Source organism: Typopeltis vanoorti, chromosome 3 (assembly GCF_054136105.1).
Source record: "Typopeltis vanoorti isolate ZY-2024b chromosome 3, IOZ_Tvanoo_1.0, whole genome shotgun sequence".
Lineage (NCBI taxonomy): Eukaryota > Metazoa > Arthropoda > Arachnida > Uropygi > Thelyphonidae > Typopeltis > Typopeltis vanoorti.
The window spans coordinates 6,023,803-6,039,072 of NC_143551.1; the positions used below are offsets into that span (position 1 = coordinate 6,023,803).

Genomic DNA, 15,270 nt, shown 5'->3' on the forward strand with positions numbered 1-15,270 from the left:
CAGGACTTCAGTCTGATTAAGATTAAGAGAAGGATGTGAACTTAGCACAGTGTATCATTATCGTAGCCAGAGGTAATAAGGTCATACACGTTGTGTAGGTGAATCAGAAACCCTCCCGTGTCTCGAGAGGAACTCACACCCCTTAGGGAGATGGATAAATGTCCCCAGTTCTTTAATCACATTAGTCACGTTTGCAAACACAGGGAGTCGAAACATAACTGGTCTCCCAAACATTGTGGGATCTTAATTTGTGTTTGTCTTTTGAAGTCCTTCAATTGTGCTGTTAGCGTGGATTGTTCCGATCGGTGTGTGTCCACAGGATATACTTTGGGGAAAGGGGTATTTTTTTCCCATCGCATTATGCATGTGAAGACTGAGAAACATATTTTTGCAGTCTTCGTATACGTAATGGGAGAAACACCTCTTGTCCCTCCTTTGTTTTCCTCCCAGTGCAACTTCTAGATTCTCTTAAGGGAAACTTTTCATTCCTCGCAAAGGCAATCTTTACTCTAAAATTATTAACAGAAAAGAGAAGAGAATTTCCAAAAGAATCACACATGGCTTTTATTTATTATGAAAAAGCCTTTGACAAAATTAGTAGACAAAAATTGTTTAAAATATTAACCGATTTAAACATACCAAACCAACTTTTACAATCCATTCAAGAAATAAAATAGCAGTTAAATTAGAATGGAAAGATATATCGAGAGGAGTAAGAGAAGGATGTAGCCTCGCACCTCTGCTTTTCAATATGCTGTATACATAAATAAATACTTCATTTGGAATACAAATAATCCCACAAATGAAGATAGATACACTACTATTTGCAGACGATCAAATAGTAATAGCTACATCAGAAGATCATTTACAAAGATCATTAATGACAAATTCTAAGACTAGACTAAAGACTAATTAAAGACTAAAAATATCATTAAAAATCATTAAATGATATCTCAAAACAATATAATATGACAATATCTAAAGAAGAAAAAAAACTATGGCATTCAAAGGGGAAAACCAAATAAGAAGTAAAATAGTGATAGGTAATATAATATTAGAATATTAGCAAATACTTTCAAATACTTGGGATGTGATTTATCATACGAAGAAGAAAAAGAAAGACACCAAAATATCAAACTTTGTCAAAGTAAATGGAATAATAAATAATACATTTAAGCCATCAATAGTACAAAAACACACAGGAATCAGACTATATAACGTCTTGTGAAAACCGACTCTATTATACGGAAGCGAAACATGGACCGTAAAAAGGAAAGATGAAAAACGAATTCAAACAGCAGAAATGAAGTTCCTCAGAAAAACAGCTGGATATACCAAGTGGGACCACAAAACAAATGAAGAAATCTTACAATCCCTGAAAATAAAACCAGTTAATTACTACATAAGACAGCATAAACAAAAAAAAAGAACATTTAAGTCGAATGGACAACAGCAGACTACCGAAAATATTATACAGATACAAAATAAGTGGAAAAAGAAGAATCGGAAGACCAAGAAAGAGATGGCATGAGACTGGAACAGGCCAACTTGGCCTAAAATCCGTGTTAGGAAGAGGAAGGAAGACAAAGACAATCATCTTTTCCGAATCCGTGTGAGTCACATTCAGCGTCATCACAACAGAAAAGCAAGTCATTTATTTTCGTTCTGTGACAATGTTGTCCAACCAGTGCGTGACACCTCGCGATGCAAAACTGTAATTTGAAGCAGTCACTCAAAAGTCATTTTAAATAAACATTGCAAGGCAGCTACGTTTTTGGCTGGCGTCTACAACAGCGAAGGGAGTTTTTTGGCGCCCTTTGCAAATGTGCAGCTGAGCGGCTTTTTTTAATGTTTCGATAATTGGTAAAATATCCTGTCTCTGGCACCTTTCCCAATGCCACAGAGTTCTTATACCTTAGGGCTGCTGTGAGATTCTACCGTACCTAAGAAACGCGGCACCAAGCCAGAACTTAACGGAAATACGATGGCCAAAAATGAGTTCACGAGATCTTACACATACCCTACTAAAATTTTGCGGTCTTATTCCCATTTCGAAACCAAATGGAACAAATATTATCTGCCAAAATGCGATTTAATACCGGTGGCGTTTTCTAAAATTCATACTTTTCTAAGATTTCTTGGAAATTAATTTTCCTTTCTCTTTAAATTAGATTAATATGTGGTTCCTCTGATATCATTTTAAACACTTATTATTTCATGATGGGTGCGGACATTAGCTTTGAGAACCATTTCTTTTAAAAGCACGGTTCTGAAATAATAAGTAAAAATAAATAAAAATCAGCAAACATCTTTTATTTATTGATTCAATGGATTGATGACAATTTAACTGCCCCTCAGTCTGCACAAAGGGATGACGCAATGGTTCAGCATTTATTTTTTGTTCAATAGAAGTTCGACACTGATTCGTTGTTGTTCTGTCCCACTGTCATATTTCCATGATGAATACCTGAAATGCTCCCTCGAAATAATTACTAAATAAATAAAACTTCCTCAACTGTTGAAATATCTTCACTATGAAACTTTACTATTGCTATATATATAAATTTTATATAAAATTTATATAATAATAATAATAATATATTTTTAATAGTAATAGTAATTTATTGATTTGCTAAAATATTTACACACACAATAGACATCTTGAGTGACATTGCAACTTATAATTTTACAGAATTCAGCTCAAAGTGCTGCATTTTCTACATTGATTTCAACTAAAATTTTTAATAGCATTTTTTTGCCTCTATATTATGTATTTGCAACACATGTTCTTCTAATGTTGACAATGAAGATTATTCAGAATGTTTTGTATAATATTTTTTTTGTTTATATAATTTTTTAATTATAAGAATAATTTATTACTTTATTTTTTTCATGATACATAAGAGTATTATATTAATGATATTATCACATAATAATCAGTATCTTCGGTATCTTCTTTATTGTTGTATACTTTACTAACTGTTTTATTACATAATCTGCTTCTTTGGTTAAGGCGAGTTAATCCTACCTTCTTCGAAGTTTGGGTTAGCTTTTGTGAAGAGGGGATTTAGACTTTTATGTATGGGATGTTGGCATTGGATGCTGGTGATTTGTGATGTGTATGTTAGTGTTAATGGTGTATTAACTTTGTTGGTATATTTTCCAGAGTTCGTGTTTTAATGTTCTGTAGTTATCTAGTGTTTCAAATTTCTTGGTAGGTTGTTGAGTTGCTATTATTATTGTTATTATTGAGTTAATAATAATAATAATAATAATAATAATAGATTTTAAAAGTAACACTTTGAATTAATTCAATGGAACGTAACATGTGGCATTTTATGAGCTGCTTTAGTATCGAATCCATCCCGTGAAGTTTGTTATCCAATCACTTAGCGTGTAACAAAGTCAGGAAGGTGAAAATTCGAGTTATAATGTTTAACAATTTGAAGGCGTAAGATTAGCACTAACCTACATTGAATGCTTAAATAACTAAACCGGGGGATAAAAAAAGAAAAAAAAAAGAAAGCGTTTGTGCTGCGTGTGTGTTTCATTGTTTGCAAACTGCGATAGAAACCAACTGGCAGTCAGTCCAGATAGAATCTAAGAGCAGAGAACACTGCGACCACCACTGCATATATCCGGCACTTGTCTAAGTCCCGTAGCAAGATCTGGAGACCGTATTGAGGTCGCTGTTGTATTTAAAATTTAAGCCTCGTGTGTTTAAGAGGAGGGGAGAATAAATGGGACAAATTCCACGGAACGCTGCTGCTGTGTGGTTTCTGGGACACACACGGTGCGTGTTGGTTGTAATGAATAGGAAGAAATGCCCAAGGAAAAAAAAAAATCCTCAATAGCTGCTTAGGGCACGGTGTTTATTATTATTATGTTTATTATTTGCTGTTGTTTTGTTGTTGTTGTGCTTATTTGAAGAAATTTATTCTTCCATCCGTGAAGGAACAGGCAGTAAAATGGCATTTGAATTTTTAAATGCACTCTACAGAAACGAATCAACTTTGATTATTATAAACCGAGTCTTACAACGCACTTCCTCAACGAAATTGTTTTCTAAAATAAGGGTTTCCAATCATTGAATGATGGAATGTCAAGTTCCTTCGGAATATCTTCATTCACAGCAGATTCTGTCGGTGATACCACACTCGCCATTTTCCAAATAACTCAGGAATTCACTTTTATTTCAGATCGAAAAATTTGATCGACAATTTTACATTGAATGGCGTTTAAACGTTTAACGGCTCGTTCTTATTTTAAAAAACAACGCAACTGCTCGCTATCGATTGATTATATTGAGGATAGTGTAAAGGAACGAACTATCGAAATCTCAAGACGAACGTAAATTATAAGACAGATGACGGGGGAATTAGAAAACAAACAAGCCGAGACGTGTTTAGAGAAAAACAAGGAGGGGAATTTTCAGCAAAACGATACACAACAAAGTAAAGTATGTAACGAATTATTGAGAAAAGATAATAAGGTGAGTAAAGCAGAAAATAAATAAATGGGGTAATGTGAGCACCTCTAGAATGGAAAAGTACAGTAAAAGCTCGCTTGCAGAAATGGGTCGAGAGAAACTGCTTTGCAATCATTGAACAGCGTGAGTTAGTATGGGAAGGTCAGGTTTGAGTAACTTGCTTACATTTTGTATAATGTTACGATTGGATTAGATGGGGAATGGATACATTCCGACACATTCTGACGTTTGCTAAAGCTTTTCACAGGATACAGCACAGAAGACTGTCGCATAAGATGGAAGACTTGATTATAAATACCTTGATTAATGACAGATATCAAAAAGTGATGACCAATGGTATACCCAGGATCAGTTCTTGATCCATTGTTATTCAGTCTTTATATTAATGGAAAGGATTTCAAGAGAAATACAGCAAATAGCAAAGATTGCAAATACAACTCAGATGATAACTGCAATGCAAAATGAACATTGACATATAAGGGATCGGGAAGTCATTTTACCTCTTTACAAGACTGTGATACGACCTCATCTGGACGCAAACCTGGTCTCTTGATTTGAGAGGTGGTGCAGATACAGTGGAAAGGGTGTCAAGGAGAGTGTAAATGGCGATATCGGGACTGTGGAAAGTACATTATGAGGAGAGATTGAGAATTTGTGGGCTGCAGGCGCTAACAGATAGCTCCTGCATTGATGACCAAGGAAAACCTCCTACCCTACTGGAATCCAAGCACCGTACCCCTCCTTTAGTTTTTCGATAAACAGAAATCAGGAAAGCACCAAAAAACTTGGATACTAAAAAGTCCCCCAATTGTTCTCAAACATCGTACTCCAGAGATAACACTCATCCTGCATCGTCTCTGCAATATATTATACATAATCTTGTACTTATCCCAATGCATGGAAGCAATCTCATATCCAATCCTATTCTTAAAAAAAAAAGGTGATAGAAGTCAACCATCAAACTACCGACCAATTGCCATGACCCAAAATAATGGGGAAAGTCATAATAGCCAACTTCTGCACTACCTCGATGATCCCCCAATTAATCAGCGACCACCAGTACAGATTTCGCCATTCCAGACCCACAGCTGAGTTCGTAGCGTATACCACTCGCCACTGGACATGTGCCATGGAAAGGTTCGGAGAAAATGTGCTGTCGCCGTTGATATTTCCAAGCCTTCGATCGAGTGCGGCATCGTGGCCTGCTTAACAAAATTGTCATCCTTTGGTCTCTCTGCTGCCCTCTGTAATTGGGTAGCCAGCTTTCTCTCTGGTCGTTCTCTGCGAGTCATGGTAGATGGCTCCCTTTCTTCGAGTTTCACTATCAACGCTGGAGTGCCTCAAGACTCTGCTCCATCATCTACTCTCTCTCTCTCTCTCTCTCTCTCTCTCTCATTCATAAATGATCTACTTATAATCGCTACAAATTCTATCCATAGCTTTGCTGATGATAGTATTCTCGACTCATCATGCTCATTCGACCAACCACGCGTTACTCTGACATTCCAGGCCACAAGATCATCTACAACCACTGCTTTAAACATTGATCTTCATACTATCCAAGAAGGATAGTATGAAGAATCAATTTTGGTCTCAGATCTCTCTTCTTGGACTAACGTTTACCTTTCGTCTCTCGTGGCATCAACACATCACATCAATAGCCTCCTGAGCATCCAAGAAACTTGGCATTCTCTTTCGTTCAAAAGCTATGTTACACCCAACCCACTCCTAACTATATATAAATCCCGAATCTAGCCATGATTAGAATGCTGCTGGCTTGTTTGGGGTGGTGCGCCTACTCTATCTCACAGATGCAGCGTTTCAGCACTGTGTCTGTTCTGCAGGTTCGTCCATCGTCACTGCTGCAGTGAATTGGCAACCATCATTCCTTCACTTTCAGCTGCACCTGTTAATACAAGAGCGGCTGCTGTCTAGCAGCCCTTCACTGTGCAACCGTAAACACACTGAACCTGCTTCTCCTCTTCCTTTCTTATTCCGCCCACCTCTGTCCACTTCCCGAACAATTAAAACTTGCAGCTCTTAAAAAAAAAAAGGAAAGAAAAGAAATGAAAAGAAAAAAAATTGACTTTCGTTTTTCATTTCATTGCGTGTGTGTTAATGAAAGTATAGTTTGAAATGATTTTTAATAAGAATTTTATTACTTAAAATGAACCATTTCTCACCACCTATTTGTTGGAGGTAGACTGCAGTGTCGTGCGAGTGAAGATTGGCGACATCTGTAAAATTCTCTGACAGCAGTAGCCAATTTCCAGCAATAAGTTAGCTCTTCTCTCAAATTAAAAGAACTGGAAACGATCGTCAGCGCACATTCGTAGTGCGGTGAAAGGAAAGAGCCTCTCGATCATTCCTTCCTTTTATTGTATTTGTGAAACAATCACCCGAGTGGCGCCTTGTTTGACTTAACCAAAGCTTCTCTTTCATGCAATTTGTGTCACCAACTCATGGGATTGTTGTTACATCTGCATGCTCCTGTGCGAAATGCGATTCTGCGCATTCCGAACACGACTCCTCGCGCTGAGGGCAAAGTGCTAAGAGCAGACAAGCACTTTTTTGGCATCCGTTGCACAGAAAGGTACGTGCCTTCGGTTGCAAATTCTTTCAGAAACCGGTGTCAAACACGCCTTTTCTGTCAGTAAATCAGCCGGTCAAGGATGTGCGCACGCTCTTCCTGGATGCGATGCGGGGGATTAGTTGGAAAGAGTCGAAAGGTTATAGGGGAAAAAAGCACGGAGCAAAGGCCTTGACTGTCTCTTAGAGAAAAGGAACGCGGATATAAGTAATAGTTAAGAAAGGTGTTATTCAACAACTCTCCGAGGAAGGCGGCGGAAATCTAGTCACGACAAAGGTCGTTCGTTGTTCAGGCGGGAGTTCAAGTTGTAATCGCTCGCGAACAGTCGACAAAACACTCGCGCAGGTTTTGAAGAAGAAAGACACTGATTGTCCTCGTGTTAGAACACCGCACACACACACACACACACACACACACACACACACACACACACACACACACACACACACACACACACACACACACACACACACACACACACACACACACACACACACACACACACACACACACACACACAGTGTACTTTAAAGGTTACTCATTAATATTTGTGAGCCATTACATAAAACGCACTATTAGAAGGTACTCTGCGATTCCATTCACTACTGCATAATAAAAGAACTGTTTATATAAACGGCATGGATGCTGAAACGTTCAGTTTATTACATGAAAAAAAAAAAAAAAGAAAGAAAGAAAAGAAATAATACAGTGCTAGATGGAAGGTGACACGGACGATTAGCTCTCTCGTCATAGAAATATAAAAATTATTACGTAACGTAAAATAAGTGGCACGAAACTGTTTCATTTCTCAATGTAGTGAAGGATGAAATCATTTGTTTTAAGCAAACCACGTTCATCGGCATGAATAGAGTTTTCCACGTCGCATTAAAGAAGTCATACAATTTAGTTACGACCAGTACACGTGAACACATATCACAGTTATCCTTCAGTTCCCAGGAGGCCGGATTGATTTAGCTAACAGTTCCTCGGGCGAGTGATTTCGCACGAAACCCGACAAGTGCCCTTGTTTTGTGTCCAGCGGAACTGTTTACTACGAATTCTTAAATTGAGAAATCCCAAATGCTGCTATTTGCATTCGTCACTTGTCGAAGTTACAAATTTGGGTCATTTAAAAAAAAAAATACTGAGGGAACCCGCATGTTGAAAATTGACACATTTTAATACCATTTTATAAGACAAATACGAACTCAGCCATGTCGAACCTAAGTGATCTATCACTTTACACACACACACACACACACACACACACACACACACACACACACACACACACACACACACACACACAAATTACAAATTACTCATTAATACAAATTACTCATTAATACAAATTACACATACAAATTACTCATTAATACAAATTAATGAGTAAACTTGTATTACTTATTATTGAAAATTGATACATTTTAATGTTGAAACTGGGGAATGTTTTGTCTCGTAGGAGACAAAATATTCCCCAGTTTCAGCTCACATGTATTGATGTCTTCAGAATAGATCGAGGGCTGTTTTGATGGTATTCAGCTTTCAGTCTGGTGGATTTGATTGTTTTGGATTTAAGGACAACAACTATGGCTGTGAAACCCACTATCTTGTCTCTAAATTGCGTTTGTTTTTCTGGACGGTCTGCCCGTTCGACGAGAAAACCCTGCTACCCTAGTAGGAGACCAAGAAATCCACCTTCAGATGAAAAGTCCTGATAAAGGTTCTTGCGTCTTAGATGAGATTCGAACGCTACTAAACGCATCGAAGATACCGACTGAGCTCTGGGGAGTATGTGTCGGAAAGAGCGTGGATCAGATAATATGACTGGAGCACAGTGCAATATGCTATGATTTTACTGCACGATGAGCGAGAACTGTGTGCCCATACAGGACTATTTATACGAAGGATTAATCTAATTTCATTACTGGTTAGGCTCAAGAATGTGTTACGGGAAAGGTGTGTGCTAAATATGCGGTGCACACCCAAGGAATAGCAATTTCACCGATATTATATTTTGCATTTATTCCTGGTAAAAGACTCCCCTCATTGTTTCCTGGCATCGCGTGATTCCGAAAAGTAAACACAATGTATTAATGCTGCATAAAGAGGAAAGTTTTCGACGCGTTAACATTGCATCGCATTAGCGTTAATAGCGCGGGTGTGCGGTCCCAAATACGGACACCTTTGAACTCTTTGAAAAGACGTACAGATGGCGCAGCGGGTCAACGTTTTGGCGCTCCAGCAGTTTTAAGCGGCTCAGAAGGCGAGGCAGGGTATGCGCTGAGACAACAGCACCGAGAAACCAGTGGCTGTGATTGGTTATTGTGTCAACCATTCCAATTGAAAGTTGCCATTTATTTTCTGAATTTCATCTGTTTCGCGTGCGTGAAGTGTGAACTGACGAGGACACTGATATACACAAGTTTTTAATATATAATTTTTTATATATAATTTATAACTCTTTTTCCCATATTGACAATGGGAATTTTCATTGTTGACGATCGACAGAGTTGGCGATCGACTGCACGTCCGTTTTCTACCAGAGCTTTTGCGGTATGATTGTAGTCGAAGGAGGTAAGCCTCGTCCTCCTCTTCCAAATTTGCTTTATATTTACAGCTTTCAGCAATTCGAATATACTAATCAAATATAGCATTTTCCTTCCTTACTGTTTTCTAATATATCTTGTATTCAAAGTTATCCCGCAATTAATTGCATTGGACCAATTGAGATGAGTGCTGATGCGCTTTGCACTTTTAAAACGTTCATACATCGATAAAAATGCAATCATACTGTCAAATTGACGTGCATTTTGAAGCGCGGGTTGCATAAGCCACGACAGCACACCCAACTAAAATGGGTACGCTACGCCACTATATATATGTGTGTGTGTGTGTGCGCGCGCGCATGGTTTATGATCGATTTTTCCGACTTATAGGGTTAAAAACTTTAGCATTTTCAGTGGGAGGAACTCTGCCTACCCAGCTATATGCAGGCTTCAAAGATCAACTAACTCAGAACTAATCTTGTGGACAGTAAGTAAATGGAAAAGCAATGAGAACTGGAATAGAAAAAGATTTTTTTAAAGAAAAAAGTTGATAGAGGAGAGCCTAATTTATAAGAATTAAGATTGAAATGTAAAGAGACTTGAAGCTGATGTAGCCACTCAATCATGTCGAGCGGAACTGGGGTGTCCAAGTATGACAGATTATCAATCAGTGAAATTTACGGGTTTATCGAAAGCACGCACGCATTCTAGTTCGGTTACTGTTCATATAACTATTCGGCATGCAACGAAGAAGACCTGATCGTTAAAGTTTGTGTCGACGTGCTTGTTTTGCTTTGTTTCTTTTTCTCTTCAGCAACATAACCAATAGGGTTTGGTTATGTTGAGATAGAAGTTCGGAGTCATTAAATACAGCATTAATACCAAGAGCATCAAAGAACACGTTTATTTAAAACATCCAGTAGATATTGTGCAATCGATGTTCGATGTACTTTTGTGCAAGCTTATTAAGATTTTTTAATAGAGGAAAAATGTATTCACACAATAAAAGCTCTTTGCAACAAACTCTAACAGTCTTTCAGCCTTCTAGTTCTAATCAGAATGGACAGAGTGTCTCCGACCAGTCTGCTTATCGGACGATGAATCCTCTCCCACCTTAAGGCATTCACAAACATCCACGATAACACAGTGGGATTCGAATCCACTGCAGAGTTAAGATGAGAGAGAGAGAGAGAGAGAGAGAGAGAGAGAGAGAGAGAGAGAAATCAGCTACGGGAAGTCTGAGCGAAGTACACTAGTTTCAGGCAAGAGTGGTAAATATGACGAAGCAGACTTTTCAGGAATATAAACTGAAGTGCTCTTGTTTGATGACACTGCGTCTTGCTTGTGTGGCATCATGCAGTATAACAAGTACACAGCGTTTTCTCAGTAGTTTTGGTGTATGTTATGAGTATTTATCTAATTCTCGATTAGGTGTGTGTGTGTGTGTTTCATTATTTTGTACGTACGTGATTTTGATTTATTCTTTGAATTTCCATTCCCCTAAAATTTACGATTACAAGTAATGCAGGCTCTTGACACTCCAAGATGAGTTTCAAATATCTTCCGTCAGCTGCAGTCAATAATAATACCTTTAACAGTTGAAGTGACATTTCAAACTCTGAAGCTCTTCGATTTGCTAACCAAGCACTACGATTCGCAAATGGAATTCTGTTACTACTTAGAATTCTACGACTTTAAAATTCCAGTGCGACTTATAATAAGCATGAAGGCTGCTTCAATTCTTGTGATGTCCTTTGAATGCGATTTGCCGTTATTTTTGGCTCTTACGCCAAAGACCTTTAGAATGGCCTTGCGCATTTCCACACACGCACAATGGGCGGGGGTTCTCATCGAAGGCAGCGAACATTCTTGGAGCGGAAGGGCGGCAGTAAAACTTTCACCTCTTCATGGTCTGCGGACACCAACGTTGAGTTGTGAATATTCCCGCCCACGCACTTGGCTCATCTTTGGAATGAATGCGCGTATTTTTCAATACCACGTGTGGGTTTTCCGTCCTTGCAGAACCGAGAACAACACGGAGTTGCGAATGGCGTGGCCCATTTGCCGATTCCTCATTAAATAGACACGGATGTAAAGAATGAAGACGGAACACTCAGCGATGGTTTAAGACTGGCGATTCTTAAATACGGGGAGCATTTCCCTACACTTGGGAAAACTGCATTCTTACTGATTTAATCAATGGATAATTCAAAAAAGAAATATCGTGGTAACGTACTTTCCTCCCCTGTTTCGTGCTGATCCAATCTATGAATGGTTGCAAACCTGCAGCGTTTATGTGATTGGTGGGATAAGGATTAGATCAAACACAAATCGTACTCTAGAGTCCGAACATGGAACTTTTTCAAGTCACTTCAGGTCTCCAATAAACAGGGCGGTGGCTTCACACAGGATGGTGGAATTGATCCCCACTTAAAGACAAAACACCCACTCCCACTGCGGGATTCGATTAGATTCGAATCGTGCAGCAAATTCACGGCCGACATACTCGTTGGAAGACATTCTGCTGTTAACGCCTTTAATTTCCGGTGTGTTTTCTTTTCTTGAAATTATTTCTGGCGATGTTCACAGAACACTTTCATTATTCAGTATTCATTTGTTGTCTCAATGACATTCATATCAAGTGATGAAATTGAATGTCGTATCAAAAAAAAAAAAAAAAAAAAAAAAAAAAAAAAAAAATCTAAACTGTGCATACTTTTAGCGAAATGGCAAATTAATGTTGCTCCAAAAATTTTGAGCTTAAAAAGAAGTCTCCCTGGCGATCATAAACGTGAATGGCTCCGTATTGCACTACTTAAATCAAGAGTTTCATTTTGCTTTCCTTTTATCGATGTTTTTATAATATGACGTCTGGGTAATTCCATCCTTCGTTAAGTTCAACTATATTTAATACCTCCCCATTGTTGGGGAGGTATTAAATTATTATCCATCTCCTCTCTAGGAGGTTGACTACCATGATGTGACTCCTGGTTGACTACGCGCGCAACGACATGTGGTGAGGGCCCTATCTCTTCCACATATTGTCTTTCGTGTATTCGTGGCTGTAAATACGTGTGTGTTCATGGGGCCGGTTTGCCTGTTCGGGGGGGGGGGGGGAACACCCGAGTTTCCTGGTGAAAAAACTTCCTACCTCCATATAACGCCGGCTAACTCACCTTTAGTCGAAAGAGACCAGAGGAAGGTGCCTCACGTCATGGACGAGAATCGAACAACCTTTCCGTTCAAAGGGCTTCGTCTATATCGACTGAGCCACGGAAGCTCCATTTAATACCTAATGAAGGCTTTATATGTCATTCTTAAGTCGTATTTGCGTTTATTTTATCTTTCTTCATTTCTTCCTTCTTTTTTGCTCCTGCAGATATGCGCACACGTACATCAGGAAGTGTATGGGCTTTCTTGCAAGCTGTAAAATTTTTCTAATTCTGAAAACTTTTCTAAGTCAGTCTTTCGAAAAAATACGGAACCAAAAGTGAGAATTCGCAAACCTCTTGAAATGAGTTTAAGAATTAACATTTTTCATTATGCGCCATTTAAGTATAATTAAGTATAATTACCTAATTTATTTGAATGGTCCGATGCAATGAATATTGTTTGCATTATAGAACCTCTTTTTCCCTTCGCCATGTTTGTATCGTTCTCGATGGATTTTATGAAAGTTTTCGCTGGACTATGTCCATGGATCGTTAAAAAATTACAGAGCTAACTGGAAACAATTGCTGAATCCAGACTCAACTTGAACCTGGGGATGGGTGATGAAGTATAATGTGCTAAGCAGAAGGATTGATACACTTCAAAAAAAATCGTTCTCAAATTGGTTCAAATCCTTCGAGAGCTACTTTAATGATTTAAGATACTTGCCAGGAAAATTTCTTAATGTTAAGAAAGCAAAAGTATTTGTATTCACTAATTCTACTTCAGTAAAATAATCCGTGCTGTGCATTTCTAGGCAGAACGTTAACAGTTTCACTACAGTAAATACTTTTACACACACGTTGTTGTCCATTTTTACAGTAACGATTATAAGAACGCCAAGTAAAAGTGTACTTATTAGTCGTATTTTTTTTTTTTTTTGCATTTTAATTAATGACAGTCAGTGACCCTGCTTTTCTTATAAAAGCGTGCACAAATTTAATTTTACTGAGTATGCTTCATAACATATTCACTCACGAAGCATACTCAGTAAAATAAATTTGTTAAGACAGATTTGTGATGTTATTAATGATAAATTTGTTAAAGATATAAAAAAGTAAAGAGAATCCTTCCTTTAAATTAAGCTGATGCACTTTAATGGCACGTGGTATTGGAACCATTATGAAATTAAAGAACATAAACATTCCTTACTAATGATGTCTTTTTAAATAAATTTACAAGAGGCTGCGCGATGTGTGTCTGGTTAAAGACACACATCGCGCAGTCACTAGTAAAACCAAATCACAAGAATAATCACACATTTAGTACGCAAACCAATCATAAAAAGAACAAAAAACTGAGAAAAATAGGCAATAAAAGGGAGTAAAACATCGATTCTATTCTTAGTAGTGAAAACAGGTTACACATTTCAGCTATTTAGGCACAATTTTTAGGGAAGATGACAAATTAAATACGGAAATAGCAGAATTACGATAACTTTAGTATGGTTCGAAGTCAACTAAATAAATTAATATGGAACAAGAGAGAAATTAGTCAAAACACTGAGCTAGTTGTATACCAGACAGCATTCAATCCAATTTTACGTTGTGGATCGGAGAGCTGGGTTTGGCGTAAAACATTTTATCTAAGATAAGAAGCCACAGATATGAGTTCAATGAAAACACTGAGGATGGCGTCAATGTCGGAATCCAATCAAAAATGAAAATCAGGGTAGAACTGTTAAAATTTATGGATGAGTGAGAGTTAATCAAAGGCGATGTGATTACAAATATTGTTGACATTCAGGAATACGCGAGAGTTCATAGCTCTCACCCATTCACGAATGCTCAACATCCCTTTTCAATCAATCTATTAATTCTTCAGGTCTCCGATAACTCATTAAAAAATCGTCTTTTTATTGGCTCTTGTTTCTTGCCATCCTTGCACGAAATGTTTACTTTTTAGCGCTTTTGTCACGTCCCACACACACACACACACAGTGGAGGTACGAGAACCCGTAAGTACATCAGTGCCTGGTGTGGGCTGCTCGTAAGGAGTCGGAAAATCTCTTGATATTTTTTCTAGAGGAACTGGAGGATGAAGTTGTTGGAAAACACATTAAGAGGGAGGCTGTCCCAGAGGAAAACACGGATGAAATGGATGTGGAAAAGGAGAAGCAGGTTTGGTATGTTAGCATTTGTACTGGAAAGGAAAGTTGGGCATTCAGAAATGCACGAGGAGACGATTAGCAATGACACATTCTTCAATGCTAACAGTCTTAACAGTGCGAAAAATGATATCTTAACTGCGTTGGTTTATCACGGCAAAATGTGTTTCCTCCCCATCCCTCGATGATGCATACAAGGAGGTAATTAGAAGGGTGTGAAAATTGAACGAACAGCAATGTGGAGGAACAGTAACAAAAATAAAGCCACCTTGGATGCACATCGAGGTTACATTTGGAGAGCTTTGCACAACTACTTAATTTTATC

General features: G+C 38.1%; 1 protein-coding gene across 1 annotated transcript in view; it reads right to left on the reverse strand.

Moving 5' to 3' along the window:
* The window catches only part of LOC150107881 (claudin domain-containing protein 1-like), a 153,611-nt gene that overhangs the window by 137,547 nt on the left and 794 nt on the right, over positions 1–15,270 (reverse strand). The gene's annotated exons all lie outside the window — the stretch shown is intronic.